The following is a 13762-nucleotide window of genomic DNA, read 5'->3' as shown; positions in this document are numbered from 1 at the left end:
TCAACCCAATTTAGAGTTCCACAAACTAGTGACTCATCTAAGCCAAACAGTTTATTAAATTCTGATCCAAAGTCATTCAATGTATTCAAATTGCAAACAATATCCACTGTATGCAAGTTTTTGATGAATTTTCTCATTAATTGAATTTCAATATTTCTTCTGTCTGTGGGCATTGAGCCCAATACACAATTTTCTCTCTCAAAACTGATCAACCAAAGGAATATATGGGCCCAAAACCAATAATACATTGATCTAAGTGTGCATGCATATGCATGTTAGGTGTTACTCTGTCTTCCCCGTATAGCCTTTCAAATCTCTCACATGATGAAAATGCCAGATCTTCGTGATCTATACTGCATGCCTATATGTTTCAATTACTCCAATACCACTGTATTTTCGGACATCTTTTCTAGCTTTCTGCCACTTTCGCAAGCTAATCACAACTGGATCCTGCTCTATTTCATCTGTGACAGGACAGGTTGTATTGTCCTCATCGCAAGTCTGTGACCCACGATCTGTTTTTGACGGTTCGTGTCTAGATTTAGATTTATCTTTTACCTCATCATGTGGTGGTGTAAAGTTTGAAATGGATGCTGATTTTAATTCACTAATGTGCTGCTCAAAGCGTTTCTTCTTTAACAGTCTTCTTCTTTTGCTCCTTGATTTGAATGATGATGCAATTCTCTTTCTGTGCTTGTTTTCAAGGGGCATGTCTTCATGTGCATTCATCCCTATAAGAGAAAAGCAGTTAAACCATATATTTTCATAAATTTACAATAAATGCTAATTATACCTAAGAAAATGACACTTATGGTGGTTAAATTGTTAAAACAGCAAGATGAAGTGTCTGCAGCAGTTGCCAGTCATCTTTTTACTTTTCCAAAAGTCTACAACACAGTCTAGTATGTATACCGTTCAAGGTTCCTGAATACTTCAATTAAAAATTATTACTACAAAACTTGATATATTTTGAGCCGCTAAACAAATTAAATTTCATTTAGAATTTATAACACATGGCAACAGGCACGGAAATTCCTGTACAACTCCGCCATTTTTGCAAGTCACTGTGGGTAATTTTCTGCAACGCATTGTGTGTGATACTAGTACAAAGTTATACTGTTGTCTTATCCACCAATTACACAATTCAATTTCTTAAGAAAGGAGAACATAATACCAGTCAAACTCGTAATGCATTCCTGAATTTTACCCACAATGACTTTCAAAATGCATTGTTTTAGCACCTATCATCGTCTGCCATACATTTCATGCTTCTACTGTAACTGACGTTAATTTATCTGCTCAAAATAACTGAGCTCTCATCTTCTCATCTGAGCTCTCATCACCCCCCGTGCACATGCATAATTTTTTGCATACCACCCCCCACCTGCGTATGTACGCTTGACCCTCCCCCCTCCCAATTCTATGGAATGACCAATATTTATTCCACATCAAGGATTAATAATATTAGCGTGTTTGATAAAAGAGATACTCCACCGACGTTGATTGTCTGGCTGCATGAAATAAATAAGCTGCTCAACTTTAAAAAGTTTGTCTTGTGTCCGCTAAAATTCAAATGCTGACTTCTGTCGAATAGGTTACATATCTGACAAATTATTATCGTGGTTTCACACACACACCCGTTTCCTTAGCGTACGTACATTATCAGTAGACTCCCCCCTTACGCAAACATACGGATCTGGGTTAACCCCCCTTCCCCCTCCATGCGCAGGTACTAAATGGACTGGATACCTGGCAGATAATGAGAAATATCATAGTTTAAACAAATGTAAATGTCACTTTTAAATCCATGATGAAGCCAGTTAATATTTCAAATGGTCCGAATCAGCCTGGCATTAGAACCAAATAAGTCCGTAATTTGGGCCTAATGAGCCAGATTTCTCTCACTCTCACCCCACCCTTCCTAACTTGCGAAAGATTATATTTTGGTAAGGATACATAATGTCCGGTTACCTGGCTATGTTGTATGCAGCATCTGAACGTTGAACTGTGTTCTGCTTTTGTTTTGGCAACAACGTTGCAGCGCAGCGCAGCATCCGCAACACATGATTGTAATCCAGCCAATCAATCCTCCTCGTGTAATTAGTACGGTATTTGGCGCAGATTTCAACCGCCATTTCAAACAGCCTCGCCATAAAAAAACAGACTGACCGATGATCTGAGCGACAACGATTTGCATCTTTTCATGAGCCAGTATCAGCAATCGGACGTTGATATTGAAAACAAAAGACCAGAAGCTGCAACTGGAAGGGCAACGAGTTATTCACGAACAAGTCTCGTGTTAATTCATTCGTCGGAGTCCAAAATCGATTTGGATGAGGTGAGATAATATATTGACGCATACAATTTTTGTTGTAACATTTGAAAGAAAGGTTAGAATACAATTTACCATATATATATATATATATATATATATATATATATATATATATATATATATATATGGTACATTTTGAGAGAAAAAAAAAGCGGGCATTATTATTAGAATGTAATTGGATCCCATCCCCAACTCCTTTTCTCTTCCCCAACTATCTTTCAGCATTTATTTTTTATTTTTAGCGTTTTCATACGGAATTTTCACTTTTGGATTTCATCACCATATCAGATTTTTCTCTAACAATGTTCACCGTAAGGAAAAATAAAAACGTGTTTCCTCTTGAACAGTAAACTGACTTCCCATTAGCAAAGTTCCCTTTTGTGGTCGACAAAAGAGCATGTACTTTTAAAAGGAAAGAAACAAGTAATAAATTGCATTAATTTAGCTGGTGGCCGGTTGATAATGAGAAGGCTGTGTATGCATTCTTTTTGCATATTATGTTTTGATGTCTGTTTAAATCTTTCTTTAATTGTATGTGTATGGAAATGACTCTGTGTGTGATTTAGATGTATATTTGTTTTTCTAAAGCACCCCTGTTCCTGTCTCAGTATATGCTTGATTTCTTGCCAGATTAATAGCTCCTCAGAGCTAATGTTATTGGTTGTAATATCTAATGAAACCAGTAACAATACATTTCTGTCTTACGTCAGATTTAATAAAGGTGTCAGTTGTAGAGTAACTTTATCATGATATTATTTTTCTCATCAACTCTATTCACAATCAGTCTCTGAAGCTCAGGACATCATTGCCTGCACAAAGGATATCTGCATGTAATACCCCTGTACATGTACTTGCAGGGTGTATATACTACTAAGGGTGACACGATTCATCGATATATCGATGTATTGATACTTTTTCCATACCAATACAAGAGGTGAAGAATCGATACAAAACAATATCTTAACTTTTATAAGTTATTTTAATGTTCAGCAGTCATGAATATTAATTAATCATTTGTCTTCTTATTCTTTAAACTGATAACCGATATGTATCATATCGTTAATCTTATCGATACCTGGCACAGTTGTACTGTTTAAACCCTATATACTATACAGTCGGTGCAGAACCTGACTACAAATTAAAGGCTGGGTCCACATTATAAAAGCCAGATTATTGCATTTGGTATCATTCTCTCTCATTCTACTGTGGAGTTATCACTTTTCACTATATGATTCATTGTTGCACTTTTGTTGTTCTTTCAAGATATATTGAAAAGTGCAGCTTGAGAAATAAAAGGGCAATTCAGGTGTGATTTGCAATATAATTAGTCTGTGGTGCCTACGATCAGCCATTAGCAGTTACTGAAAACGTTTGACATGTCAGTTAGCATATGATCTCAAACACATCATGATTGAGATTTAATTAGGTTTTTCACATGTTATTTTCTTGGCGTGATAATGAAACAACACCTGTGAAATCAGTGATGTTTAATTATGCATAAAACATGGACACCTACCCACATGTTGGTCACCTGTCTCACGGAAATATTGGTCTTTAAGATTTTCTTATTGTTGTAACATGCTTGTAGCATATGTGTAAATATCAACATCATAATTTTCTTTAAAGATTTACACACCGTTTAAATAATGAATGAAGCTTCTATCACATTCAAGCGAGTTAGGATTAAATATATAAAGTACAAATGACAAATTATGTACAGCATCAGATCTAGCTAGGATAAGCTGAATATTTGACATTTATTAAAATTTAACATGCTTGTATTGTTAATGCAGCAGAACAATCTGTTCGCAAAGTAATAACTTGGAATAGGCTAAATTTAAAAAATGCTGGTAAGAGCTCAAGTTGAACATGCGATAAATAGTTTTTATAAGAAAAAAATATATATAACATATCTTTTATACTGCTACTGCAGAAGAACTTGATTTTCTCATGCCTGTCTATTGTTCGTGTACGCTATTGAGCAAGATTGCGTCAAAGCATCTTAAAACAGAGAAATTTAGAAGGCATATTGGTTTGCAATTGAAGATGACCTAATTCAATTTTCAGTTCGTATAATAAAAAAAATTCATTTATTTAAGTACATTGTTTTATTTGAACCTTGTCAAGAAAACCTTGTTAGCACAAATGGGCCAAAATCACTGAACATAGTCAAAGGAAATTCAGTAGTAATGTTTATATGTAGATGACCCAATTGATGATAAAGCATGAGAAAATAATATGATATATGTTATGTTACAAATATGTGCATTCCATATTTAAACCTGATTAGGGGGCCCTAGGTGGATGAGTAGTCTAAGGAGCACGCCTGTAATTATTACTGTTATCTCACCTTTGTGTTGGTTTGAGTCTTTGGGCTCTGCCAATGTATATATGTGAGAAAGCTTGCCAGTAGCTTCTCGTGGGTCACTGGTTCTTCAGGGTTTTACCCAGATTCTTCCCCCAACAGTTATACTGGCCGCCATGTATAGCCTATCATTTGCTGGAAAATGCCATTAAACTCACAAAGCACATTAAACCTGATTGATGTTTAAATTTATATATATATATATATATATATATATATATATATATATATATATATATATATATATATATATATATATAAATATATAGATAGAGAGAGAGAGAGAGAGAGAGAGAGAGAGAGAGTATCATTATATGTTTTCAACGATACGCCATTTCCCGTACAAAAATAATTCTACAGATATATCAAACTTTACAAAGTGCATATTTATTTCGATGTCTTATAATAAAAAAATTCATTTATTTAAGTACATTGTTTTATTTGAACCTTGTCAAGAAAACCTTGTTAGCACAAATGGGCCAAAATCACTGAACATAGTCAAAGGAAATTCAGTAGTAATGTTTATATGTAGATGACCCAATTGGTGATAAAGCATGAGAAAATAATATGATATATGTTATGTTACAAATATGTGCATTCCATATTTAAACCTGATTAGGGGGCCCTAGGTGGATGAGTAGTCTAAGGAGCACGCCTGTAATTATTACTGTTATCTCACCTTTGTGTTGGTTTGAGTCTTTGGGCTCTGCCAATGTATATATGTGAGAAAGCTTGCCAGTAGCTTCTCGTCGGTCACTGGTTCTTCAGGGTTTTACCCAGATTATTCCCCCAACAGTTATACTGGCCGCCATGTATAGCCTATCATTTGCTGGAAGATGCCATTAAACTCACAAAGCACATTAAACCTGATTGATGTTTAAATTTATATATATATATATATATATATATATATATATATATATATATATATATAGAGAGAGAGAGAGAGAGAGAGAGAGAGAGAGAGAGAGAGTATAATTATATGTTTTCAACGATACGCCATTTCCCGTAAAAAAATAATTCTACAGATATATCAAACTTTACAAAGTGCATATTTATTTCGATGTCTTTAAGCGTACGCAATACCGTTAGAGACCACACACAAAGACGGACAGAAAATGCACATAATCGACCGCAATATATTAATATAAGAGTAACTATACTGACACAAAGCTTTAAATCAGACTTGTAATTTTGATATTAAAAAAAAATATGTCTTCAGGCAAAGTATCAGCACTACATGCCTCAACGACGACAAATGTCACAATTTATTGGCAAGAATGGTTTCAGTTTGGGTTTTACAAGCGAAAATTAAAATAAATGTAGCAAACGAATGCAAATGCCACTTCGTGGCATTTACTTGTGTTTGCGATCTTAGGTATGCCATAAGGTCAACACGTGGAATATAATTATTTCCATTGTTCAACATACAACCTTTATCCTTTTTGTAACATTCAGAGGGTAATATGGAGTGAAATATACAATGTTACTCCCCTGTACGCAAAAGTTTCTTCTTTTCGACGTTTTACTTATCTCTTTTCCTGTATGATCCAGCATTTGTATCAGATATGTTTTATTTTTATGTATTGGGTTATGATTTCTATTGTGTGTGCATCCTATGTATTTATGTATACATTGTGTTGTGAGAGTGTACGCCTATAGTTGTATGGCATACAACTGCATTTTCACGAGCATGATATTTCTAATTGTGACCAATATGCAATTCAAGTGAAATATGTCGAAGTCGACGTTATATAATGGTACATTTCCCACTGTATCACCTTAATACATATCATCAAAACAAATAAACAAATTGAAAATGAACCTGATATCTTTTACGCTGCTTTCATTATTATCAATTTATTTTGACTGTCGTATTCGAAATGACATTTGACTGCACAAAGATTATTTTGGTTTTCAAACTAAATACAGTGATATCGTACCTTTCGTTAAAATATACGGTCTGCCATCATATAATGTTCTATTTCTGTACTAAATTTGGCAATACTTCGTACCATAAAAAATTTAATTTTGTATAGCAAAAGAAAGTAAGCAGATATAACAAATGTATCAGCACCATCTAATGTTTTCTACTCATGTTGACGAATGTCTTCATTTCCGGAAGGAAAATAAAAGTCGACTATGCATATAGTCACGACTGTATCACTATTTTTCTCCTTGTCTGAAGTACCCTTTGCTTCCATGAATTTTAGGGGTCCGGTCAAAGGGATGCTTAGAGGAACTGCATCTGCATTCCAGCATGCTTGGAAGGACAAGGCAAGTGCCGCCTGAATCACCACATTTGCCACGCATGTCCCCCTTGTCATAACAACGGCCAAACCGATACCAGCACTGCCGTCCGTCCGTCTCAGCTATGATAATACTCAGTGTTACACAAACGAGGACAGTCACGAAAGTGGACATCATGTTGACTGGGATCTGATATGGACATATTTATTAGAAAAATCAGTAAATTCAAATTCGTCATTGCGATTCCTCTCAGCTGATGTAAACCTCATGATGTTTTAGCTTCTCGGAAGAGAACCAACATTTACGATCAGTCAATAAATATACATTTTGATGTATCTATTAGTTTTGAAGAACAAAGAAAACACTGTTTGATAGGTAATTACGTGAAACTACAAGGATTTTTTAACAAGACTCCACACCAGTCGCTGTGAAGGAGAATATTTGGAAAATCCACTTTATATGCATTGTTGGGTCAATCGCTCTGAATAAATAAGTTATGCATTAGGGAAGAAGGATATGACTTATCTCTCTAATCGGAAAATAACTCCAATGTAATTGGATATATTGCTTGTTTTAACATCTTTATTGTGTTAACATGTCTTTGTCCTCTAAGGTAAGGTGTTTTACCTTCTTTTCAAATGTTTTTATTTGCTATCTTATACACGGTGTTTGAACGATTTTATAAAATAATTATCATTCTCGGACAAATCAAGAAAGGCACACGATATGACGTGATCAATATGAATGCCGTCATCAATATCAATGTCGATATCATTGACACCATCAGGCTTTGCCATCTTCGGTTGAAGTCAACATATTGTACACCTAATATTTTCAATGCAGTGTCTGACGTGATGCCTCTTAACGTTACATGTTTTCATACGTTTTTACCATGACATACCTCAATATCAAAACAATGGCTGACAGCCGCCATCTTGTTACCCCCCCCCCCCCCGGTAGAATAATTCCGAAAAATATTTGTTCTCTATGCAAAAGATTTGCTCGCCTTTCCTTCGATGTAGTCTCACAGGTTTCAATCCTATCAAACATCTTTCTTATACTTCTTCTTACCTACTATTCAAATTTGCTATGTAAATAAATGGTCAAATAAATGTTCATTGATATTGTTGATTATACTCAGCATATTTCGTATGCTTGTTGGGCGAAAATAAAATAGAGTTTGATCTTCTCCTCTCTAAAGTTGGTCGATTTACAATCGGTAGGTCTAGCAGTACCTCAAATCTCTTTATACGACACTGTTTCCAATTCAGGGACATGTTATACCCAACGAATGAGTTAAAAACACCGTTACAAACAGCCGCACACTGGAGGTATTCTTTTTGTGTGCGTGTGTGTGTATATCTATATCTATCTATCTATCTATCTATCTATCTATCTATCTATCTATCTATCTATATATATATATATATATATATATATATATATATATATATATATATATATATATATATATATATATATATATAGTTAGTCAGCTTGAAGGCAATCGTGTCACCGCCTTGCAGCTAACAAATATGAAATGAAGGTAGCAGTTATAACAATCGAGACAATAAGTTATCTAGTGCATTTTAGATAAAATCTAAATAAAAAATGGCCACCATAATAAATATGGTAATGAATCTATTTCAGTAATTTGTGAAATATTCATTTAAAAATCTATCAGAAGGATAAAACAAAATCCTTGGTTCCATGCAAATTTATATATAAATTCCTGATATACATATATATATATATATATATATATATATATATATATATATGTGTGTGTGTGTGTCCGTGTGTGTTTGTATATATATATATATATATATATATATATATATAAAGTGATATTTTCATATATTAATCTTGAATCAACTGACACAAGTTCATAGCGGACAGAATTATTGCATCAATTGTTTAAAAATACAGGTGTAATGGGAAAATATATCCCACCTCGATTACATCTTTAGTGAGAAAAATCTTGTTTGAATTAGTAGTTAAAGCTTGTACAAACATGCCGACAACCCAATGTTAATAAATGATATGTGTTTTGTTGCTTGCAGAAAATAAAATTCATGAACATCCGAATGTTTGATTCAAAATGTAATTTGTAACCAGGTCTAAAAAGGTAACTGTTTTTTTCATTCATTATAGCAACATAAATGATATATCTTAAGACTGTAAAACAATTTGCATGTGTTACAAGTATAATCAGTTGTTAATGGATTCTAGCATGTATATAAGATATTCTTTCTTCTTGAAACTGTAAAATATACAATATCTGCAATATTTTAATTCCTTTGAAAATTACTTTTCAAATCAAACTTTTTTCAATATTTGTACCAGAGAGACAGAGAGACAGACAAAGAGAGAAAGCGTACTCTTACAATTATCTGTTTATCTTTGTAGGTTCCCTTCGACAAGCAGTCAGTGATAGTTTAAAACAACAGACTCGATATACTTATAATAAATACACTGACACAACACTAATTATCTAATTACACTTGCTTTGGGGATGTTTGTTTCATTTAAAAGCTCAGTCATACGTTAATTATCCCATCATTTTTTTTGAGTTTTCATCACTGCGGAGAGACAGAGAGAGAGAGAGCATCGGCTATCATCTGTAAATGATTTTCTTAAGCATAAGAGACTCCGGGTGTAAGAATTTATCTTATTATCTTTGCTTCAGTCCTGACATTTCAGTTTGCCTCTAAATAAGAAATTATAGAATGAAGTTATCTGCCAATCAAAGCTCTATGAGGAATATGAATTCAGACCGCACAAAGGAATGTTAAATACCGCTTAATTGCAGTGGCCCTATTATACAAATATGTCCAGATTCCAAATTTGGCAGCAGGCAGGAAAATAGCAAAGTTCTCAGTTAAATATTAGTATGGCCGTTCGATAAATATAGTTCAAGGGAAATGTGATATTATGTGCAAATAAAGGGTAAACGTTTTATTATCTGCAATATTTCTCAAGGATTGAACTCGTTCATTATATTTATTTATTGTTTTGATTTTCAATGTATGAATCAAAATAGCAAAGAAGCTAGTCAAGCCGTACAATTCAATTATACATCTGTAAAAAAATGTGGAAACTATAAGAAATTCTACTAGATAGCTACTTTCTAACCGCTGATTTATTTCCCTCTTATTTCTTTAACTGTGCACGAACACATGGAAATCATTATATGCAGTCTATATGCAATCAATCGTGAAACGTCTAGCAGTTTCATGGCAACCTGCCAAAAATGTACCCTGATAGAATAATTAAGCCATTTTAACCAAATAAAATCCTTTGTGAATCATACACAAATAGCTAAAAAGCAAACAATTTTTATAAATTCGTATAGGAATGTAGTAATGCATCCATATAACAAAATTTAAGAGTATTGCGAACCACAGAAGTAAACAACTTACCTTCCTTATAAACAACGGTTTTGTGTGTGTGTGTGTGTGTCTGTGTGTGTGTCTCTGTGTGTGTCCGTGTGTGCATGTTTGTGTGTGAAAATGGAACATAATTAACAGAAACATATTCTTACACATCACTGCAGAGACACAGAACACAGGGAAGAAATAAAGATTATAATTTACTTAATTGAATTGCGATGTAATAAACAAAACTAATTTTTTTTGATCAAATTGATGGCAAATCTCTATAAAAGGCAAAGGAAGAGTTCCTGTGATAAAAATAAATAATGTTTCCTTGGAGAACATCACTGTTGGTTTTCAGAAATTCAGACATGAATAACTTCAGGATATGGCCAATCAAGGGAGCGCATATAAATCAAAATTACTTATTAAATATAATTTGACCACCAGCATCAATGAAGATATGTGTGTCTGTCTGTATGTATGTTAGTCTGATAAAGCAAACTTTCAAATCTGTCTTGATATTGATTGTTCTCACCGGTTTATTAAGGAGTGATATTTAGCTGCGGGAAAACCTTCGTAAACCTGCGTACAGTTCAGACAAATACCAGTATTTGGTAACGTCCGTATATGTCGCGAAATTCAAAATGGTCACGGAAAGATGGTTGAGTTATGACGCGTGGATTTACAAGTCACCAAACATGGTTTAATCGGAAAATCTTATTTACATATCGCCTTTCAGCCGACAGCGGCTCAACAGCCTGAGATATAAAGTAAGTGCATAAAATTTACTCCAAAGTGTGCAGACAAAATTGTTTGCAGAGTTTTGCAGGTTTTTTAAGAATAGGCACTATCAGACCCCAAAGAACCAGGTGTGTGTCTAATTTATCACCCTCTATGGGGGGTGGGGTGGAGATTTGCAGTTGGAAAACTCGTTAAATAACAATGGTTTGACTTGTTGTTTCTAAAAATCCGCTTGAGTAGGTGTAAAAGTGAAATTCTAGAAACAGAGAGGGAGGGGCAGTCTTGGTCAGGAATGTGCAACGTCCTCCAGAGCGCGGGCCCGATAATGGTATTTGAAGCCATGCCATATGATGTACTTGTAACCGAATAAAACCAGGTCACAGGTCGTAGCTTATAAACGCCTGATCTAGGTCGTTTGGACCAATGTTAGCTCCCGGCGGTCTGTTCCCGCGTGACTCTTGTTACACTATAGCATTATGGGTCGTAGATACTGTTTTTATGGCACCATTTTTGCACATCTAGCTACGTGCTTCAATGTCCTCCTCGTGGCATAAACGAACATATTCATTGGCATCTGACACATAGGTTCGACGGGTGTTGGTGCTTAGCAAATATAAATCATCCAGTTAGAGGTTTTGGTAGCACAAATATATTCTAGTACTAAACTAGTGTGCATGTATGCTTTCGCAACCTCGTCATACATCCTTGTGGGCCGCACCTCTCCTACGCTGCCCACCGACGGCTTTTTTCCCAAGGAAAGGTAATTTGTACATCGGGCGAGCGCAAGTCAGACTATACGTGTCATTCCTGTGCACATACAGGATACAAATATGTGTTATTTTCTAAACCGTACACCGCATCGAGTCTGACACGGACGACTAGGAGATTAGAGTTTGGAACAAATTGCTGAAACGCAGGGGCAAACCCCTACCTTTCCTGTATTTGTGGCCAGGATCAACTTTTATTCTGGAGTTGCAATCTATCTGCATTCAATCGAACCAATGATCCATCCCAACGGCTACGGAATCAATCAACCCTATACAACCCATGGATTTTCTTTGTTAACGGAAAGTTTCGAGATTCCTATGACAGACTGTCGAACTAAAAAAACAATATATAATGTCATTTTAGCTTGCTTGGTTCAACCTGCTCTTTCAACCGTGATAGCATGGGGAAGAAAAACTAAGTCAAATGGAAAACAAGTGCTCGATTTGTTTTCGTCTAAACATGCTATGAAGGTTGACAAAGGAGAAACTTAATAGTAAAAACAAAGAATATCATTTCACATTTTCAAGGTAAACACAGTCAAATATATGTCAGTCAGGAAGAATACTTTAAAATCAATTTAGTTGTTTCTTTGGTTAGCGTAATCTATGGCGTTATGTACTTTATAACTTTATATTCTCTATGATGGCCAATGTTTGGACAAAGGAAGAGGGAAATTATTATCCCCCTGACGTAAACGATTCGCAATGTGGGATACATCCCCCAAATTTATATCTGCCAATAATCTACGATGCAGATGACGATCTTGGCAGTCCGTCACAACGTCTAATCTAACAATTTATTTTGCCAGTGATTCTTAATGAAATGCACGAAAAGTGGCATTTGGTGTTTTTTTCTTTCAATTATCATAGCTAGGAATCAAACAAAATTTAAAATTCAACAAGCGGAAGCCAATCAGATTGCTAAAAGACATTAAGTGAACTTATGATTTCATTATTTTAGGTTCAAACATTTATATTTTCGAAGCTCCCCAACAGTCTAAACCGGAGAAAGAAAACGCAATGCAAACCATCAATCACACAGTTTTACGTTTTTGTTTATCGTTTCTTTCTTTCATTGGAATCACACTTCAATGAAATAAATAAAGATGGTAAATTATTATAATTAAAGTTTACATCTATTAATAACAAATGAAAGACACCTCCGCACAAAATATATGAAATAGTCCAATAAGTTAAAATCGTATTCTACTCCATTATATGCCAAATTATATTAATATATTTGCAGCCAATCAGGAAACCAATTCTCTAGCAACACTGAACTGACCACTGGTCATTACATTATGGTAAGAAGTGCCATGTAGTCAAATTAGACCTACCAAAAATTAAATCTATAGTTGATAAAAAAGCAATGTTATGTTATATTTGTTAATTATTTAAATCCACTTGAAAGGGAAAAGAAAACAGACACACACAAAATATCACTACTGTGTATATACTGCATGAATGCATGACTTTATAAACATTACAAAAGAAATCAATTCTGGTTCATGAAAAGTTTATACCAAAATTGTATGAAGCTAAAGAAGGACGTGTGTGGGAAATTACATTGCAATTCGTATCAATGAACAATCGTTTCTTAATAAAGAAACCATACAGTTTGTGTTGATGCTGATCTTTTCGAAACAAAAATAAATGCCTAATGAAGTGGCCTAAGATCAAGACCGACGTATATTTAATCGACTGCATATATGAAAATGTACTTGGACTAAGTGAATGTTTATGTAAGGTAGACATACAAACACACACAAACAGCACATGCCACGTAATTTGGTTTAGGTCAAATTAAAATCTTTAAACAACATTATAAGCTAAAGCTGTTGTTTATGTGTCCAGAAATCGATTGTAAGGAATTATACATTTATGTGAAGGAAGGAGAAAATTCATTCCATACTATTTAAAGAGATGG

At 34.4% G+C, this 13762-nt stretch overlaps 1 long non-coding RNA gene across 1 annotated transcript; it reads right to left on the bottom strand.

Annotated features, from left to right (window-relative positions):
• Positions 1-5733: 5733 nt before the first annotated feature.
• On the bottom strand, positions 5734-9464 carry LOC149772009 (uncharacterized). The gene is made up of 2 exons (XR_016418048.1): positions 9338-9464; positions 5734-7139 (listed from the first exon to the last, which is right to left on the bottom strand). It is a non-coding gene; the product is annotated as an uncharacterized LOC149772009 (long non-coding RNA).
• Between the last annotated feature and the right edge of the window lie 4298 nt (positions 9465-13762).

This window comes from Sinohyriopsis cumingii, unplaced genomic scaffold, assembly GCF_028554795.1.
Source record: "Sinohyriopsis cumingii isolate HCF-2022 unplaced genomic scaffold, ASM2855479v2 utg001527l, whole genome shotgun sequence".
Classification (NCBI taxonomy): Eukaryota; Metazoa; Mollusca; class Bivalvia; order Unionida; family Unionidae; genus Sinohyriopsis; species Sinohyriopsis cumingii.
The sequence above is the reverse complement of the archived record's forward strand: the minus strand, read 5'-3'. Positions and strand labels throughout refer to the sequence as shown.